Raw genomic sequence first — 5,314 nt, forward strand, 5'->3', positions numbered from 1 at the left:
AAATGGTGTCCAGGACACAGCGGGGAGCTGAGGGGGGTCGGTAGCAGGCGGCAACAGTGAGAGACTTATTTCTGGAGAGAATCATTTTCAAAATTAGTAGTTCGAACTGTTTGGGTATGGACCTGGAAAGTATGACATTACTTTGCAGGCTATCTCTGCAGTAGACTGCAACTCCTCCCCCTTTAGCAGTTCTAAAAATGTTTTTTTTAAATGTGTCGTTTCATGGGCATGTCTCAGTGCCAATATACATTTTTTTTACTGCTTCTATCAGTTCGTACTGTTTGCAGAAGGTAAACAGTGCCCCAGTGGCCTAATGGATATGGCACTGGCCTCCTAAGCCAGGGATTTTGGGTTCAAGTCCCATCTGGGGTGGATTGAAGCAGAGTGGCGCAGCGGAAGCGTGCTGGGCCCATAACCCAGAGGTCGATGGATCGAAACCATCCTCTGCTAAACAGTCTCTTTTTAGATTTTAAGTGCAAACAAAACATTTAAAAATGTGTCGTTTCATGGGCATGTCTCATTGCCAATATACATTTTTTTTACCTCTTCCAACAGTTCGTATAGGTCATGCTGTTTACACACTACCCCAGTGGCCTAAGACACTGGCCTCCTAAGCCATGGATAGTGAGTTCTTGTCTTTTCTTAAGTGGTAGAGAGCAGAGTGGCGCAGCGGGAGCGTGCTGGGCCCATAACCCAGAGGTCGATGGATCGAAACCATCCTCTGCTAAACATTCTCTTTTTAGATTTTAAGTGCAAACAAAAAAAATAAAATTCTCGTTTCATGGGCATGTCTCAGTTCCATTATAATTTTTTTTGACCTCTTCCAACAGTTCGTATTGGTCATACTGTTTACACAGTACCCCAGTGGCCTAAGACACTGGCCTCCTAAGCCATGGATTGTGAGTTCTAGTCTTTTCTGAAGTGGCTGAGAGCAGAGTGGCGCAGCGGAAGCGTGCTGGGCCCATAACCCAGAGGTCGATGGATCGAAACCATCCTCTGCTAAACATTCTCTTTTTAGATTTTAAGTGCAAACAAAAAAAAAAAAAAAAAATTGTCGTTTCATGGGCATGTCTCATTGCCATTATAATTTTTTTGACCTCTTCCAACAGTTCGTATTGGTCATACTGTTTACACAGTACCCCAGTGGCCTAAGACACTGGCCTCCTAAGCCATGGATTGTGAGTTCTAGTCTTTTCTGAAGTGGCTGAGAGCAGAGTGGCGCAGCGGAAGCGTGCTGGGCCCATAACCCAGAGGTCGATGGATCGAAACCATCCTCTGCTAAACAGTTTCTTTTTAGATTTTAAGTGCAAAAAAAAAAAAAAAAATTGTCGTTTCATGGGCATGTTCCATTATAATTTTTTTTGACCTCTTCCAACAGTTCGTATTGGTCATACTGTTTACACAGTACCCCAGTGGCCTAAGACACTGGCCTCCTAAGCCATGGATTGTGAGTTCTAGTCTTTTCTGAAGTGGCTGAGAGCAGAGTGGCGCAGCGGAGCGTGCTGGGCCCATAACCCAGAGGTCGATGGATCGAAACCATCCTCTGCTAAACAGTTTCTTTTTAGATTTTAAGTGCAAAAAAAAAAAAAAAAATTGTCGTTTCATGGGCATGTCTCAGTTCCATTATCATTTTTTTTGACCTCTTCCAACAGTTCGTATTGGTCATACTGTTTACACAGTACCCCAGTGGCCTAAGACACTGGCCTCCTAAGCCATGGATTGTGAGTTCTAGTCTTTTCTGAAGTGGCTGAGAGCAGAGTGGCGCAGCGGGAGCGTGCTGGGCCCATAACCCAGAGGTCGATGGATCGAAACCATCCTCTGCTAAACAGTTTCTTTTTAGATTTTAAGTGCAAAAAAAAAAAAAAAAAAAATTGTCGTTTCATGGGCATGTTCTCATTCCATTATAATTTTTTTGACCTCTTCCAACAGTTCGTATTGGTCATACTGTTTACACAGTACCCCAGTGGCCTAAGACACTGGCCTCCTAAGCCATGGATTGTGAGTTCTAGTCTTTTCTGAAGTGGCTGAGAGCAGAGTGGCGCAGCGGAAGCGTGCTGGGCCCATAACCCAGAGGTCGATGGATCGAAACCATCCTCTGCTAAACAGTTTCTTTTTAGATTTTAAGTGCAAAAAAAAAAAAAAAAATTGTCGTTTCATGGGCATGTCTCAGTTCCATTATAATTTTTTTGACCTCTTCCAACAGTTCGTATTGGTCATACTGTTTACACAGTACCCCAGTGGCCTAAGACACTGGCCTCCTAAGCCATGGATTGTGAGTTCTAGTCTTTTCTGAAGTGGCTGAGAGCAGAGTGGCGCAGCGGGAGCGTGCTGGGCCCATAACCCAGAGGTCGATGGATCGAAACCATCCTCTGCTAAACAGTTTCTTTTTAGATTTTAAGTGCAAAAAAAAAAAAAAAAATTGTCGTTTCATGGGCATGTCTCAGTTCCATTATAATTTTTTTTGACCTCTTCCAACAGTTCGTATTGGTCATACTGTTTACACAGTACCCCAGTGGCCTAAGACACTGGCCTCCTAAGCCATGGATTGTGAGTTCTAGTCTTTTCTGAAGTGGCTGAGAGCAGAGTGGCGCAGCGGAAGCGTGCTGGGCCCATAACCCAGAGGTCGATGGATCGAAACCATCCTCTGCTAAACAGTTTCTTTTTAGATTTTAAGTGCAAAAAAAAAAAAAAAAAAAAATTGTCGTTTCATGGGCATGTCTCAGTTCCATTATAATTTTTTTTTACCTCTTCCAACAGTTCGTATTGGTCATACTGTTTACACAGTACCCCAGTGGCCTAAGACACTGGCCTCCTAAGCCATGGATTGTGAGTTCTAGTCTTTTCTGAAGTGGCTGAGAGCAGAGTGGCGCAGCGGAAGCGTGCTGGGCCCATAACCCAGAGGTCGATGGATCGAAACCATCCTCTGCTAAACAGTTTCTTTTTAGATTTTAAGTGCAAAAAAAAAAAAAAAAAAATTGTCGTTTCATGGGCATGTCTCAGTTCCATTATAATTTTTTTGACCTCTTCCAACAGTTCGTATTGGTCATACTGTTTACACAGTACCCCAGTGGCCTAAGACACTGGCCTCCTAAGCCATGGATTGTGAGTTCTAGTCTTTTCTGAAGTGGCTGAGAGCAGAGTGGCGCAGCGGAAGCGTGCTGGGCCCATAACCCAGAGGTCGATGGATCGAAACCATCCTCTGCTAAACAGTTTCTTTTTAGATTTTAAGTGCAAAAAAAAAAAAAAAAATTGTCGTTTCATGGGCATGTCTCAGTTCCATTATCATTTTTTTTGACCTCTTCCAACAGTTCGTATTGGTCATACTGTTTACACAGTACCCCAGTGGCCTAAGACACTGGCCTCCTAAGCCATGGATTGTGAGTTCTAGTCTTTTCTGAAGTGGCTGAGAGCAGAGTGGCACAGCGGAAGCGTGCTGGGCCCATAACCCAGAGGTCGATGGATCGAAACCATCCTCTGCTAAACAGTTTCTTTTTAGATTTTAAGTGCAAAAAAAAAAAAAAAAAAAATTGTCGTTTCATGGGCATGTCTCAGTTCCATTATAATTTTTTTGGACCTCTTCCAACAGTTCGTATTGGTCATACTGTTTACACAGTACCCCAGTGGCCTAAGACACTGGCCTCCTAAGCCATGGATTGTGAGTTCTAGTCTTTTCTGAAGTGGCTGAGAGCAGAGTGGCGCAGCGGAAGCGTGCTGGGCCCATAACCCAGAGGTCGATGGATCGAAACCATCCTCTGCTAAACAGTTTCTTTTTAGATTTTAAGTGCAAAAAAAAAAAAAAAAAAAAAAATTGTCGTTTCATGGGCATGTCTCAGTTCCATTATAATTTTTTTGACCTCTTCCAACAGTTCGTATTGGTCATACTGTTTACACAGTACCCCAGTGGCCTAAGACACTGGCCTCCTAAGCCATGGATTGTGAGTTCTAGTCTTTTCTGAAGTGGCTGAGAGCAGAGTGGCGCAGCGGAGCGTGCTGGGCCCATAACCCAGAGGTCGATGGATCGAAACCATCCTCTGCTAAACAGTTTCTTTTTAGATTTTAAGTGCAAAAAAAAAAAAAAAAATTGTCGTTTCATGGGCATGTCTCAGTTCCATTATCATTTTTTTGACCTCTTCCAACAGTTCGTATTGGTCATACTGTTTACACAGTACCCCAGTGGCCTAAGACACTGGCCTCCTAAGCCATGGATTGTGAGTTCTAGTCTTTTCTGAAGTGGCTGAGAGCAGAGTGGCGCAGCGGAAGCGTGCTGGGCCCATAACCCAGAGGTCGATGGATCGAAACCATCCTCTGCTAAACAGTTTCTTTTTAGATTTTAAGTGCAAAAAAAAAAAAAAAAAAAATTGTCGTTTCATGGGCATGTCTCAGTTCCATTATAATTTTTTTGACCTCTTCCAACAGTTCGTATTGGTCATACTGTTTACACAGTACCCCAGTGGCCTAAGACACTGGCCTCCTAAGCCATGGATTGTGAGTTCTAGTCTTTTCTGAAGTGGCTGAGAGCAGAGTGGCGCAGCGGAAGCGTGCTGGGCCCATAACCCAGAGGTCGATGGATCGAAACCATCCTCTGCTAAACAGTTTCTTTTTAGATTTTAAGTGCAAAAAAAAAAAAAAAAAAAAAAATTGTCGTTTCATGGGCATGTCTCAGTTCCATTATAATTTTTTTGACCTCTTCCAACAGTTCGTATTGGTCATACTGTTTACACAGTACCCCAGTGGCCTAAGACACTGGCCTCCTAAGCCATGGATTGTGAGTTCTAGTCTTTTCTGAAGTGGCTGAGAGCAGAGTGGCGCAGCGGAAGCGTGCTGGGCCCATAACCCAGAGGTCGATGGATCGAAACCATCCTCTGCTAAACAGTTTCTTTTTAGATTTTAAGTGCAAAAAAAAAAAAAAAAATTGTCGTTTCATGGGCATGTCTCATTCCATTATAATTTTTTTTTTTTTTTACCTCTTCCAACAGTTCGTATTGGTCATACTGTTTACACAGTACCCCAGTGGCCTAAGACACTGGCCTCCTAAGCCATGGATTGTGAGTTCTAGTCTTTTCTGAAGTGGCTGAGAGCAGAGTGGCGCAGCGGAAGCGTGCTGGGCCCATAACCCAGAGGTCGATGGATCGAAACCATCCTCTGCTAAACAGTTTCTTCTTAGATTTTAAGTGCAAAAAAAAAAAAAAAAAATTGTCGTTTCATGGGCATGTCTCAGTTCCATTATAATTTTTTTTGACCTCTTCCAACAGTTCGTATTGGTCATACTGTTTACACAGTACCCCAGTGGCCTAAGACACTGGCCTCCTAAGCC

General features: G+C 43.3%; 1 non-coding gene across 1 annotated transcript; it reads left to right on the top strand.

Annotated features, from left to right (window-relative positions):
• The first annotated feature begins 299 nt into the window (after window positions 1-299).
• Window positions 300-372, top strand: trnar-ccu (transfer RNA arginine (anticodon CCU)). Its single transcript has one exon. It is a non-coding gene; the product is annotated as a tRNA-Arg (tRNA).
• Window positions 373-5,314: the final 4,942 nt, after the last annotated feature.

This window comes from Oncorhynchus nerka, linkage group LG2 (assembly GCF_034236695.1).
Source record: "Oncorhynchus nerka isolate Pitt River linkage group LG2, Oner_Uvic_2.0, whole genome shotgun sequence".
NCBI lineage: Eukaryota > Metazoa > Chordata > Actinopteri > Salmoniformes > Salmonidae > Oncorhynchus > Oncorhynchus nerka.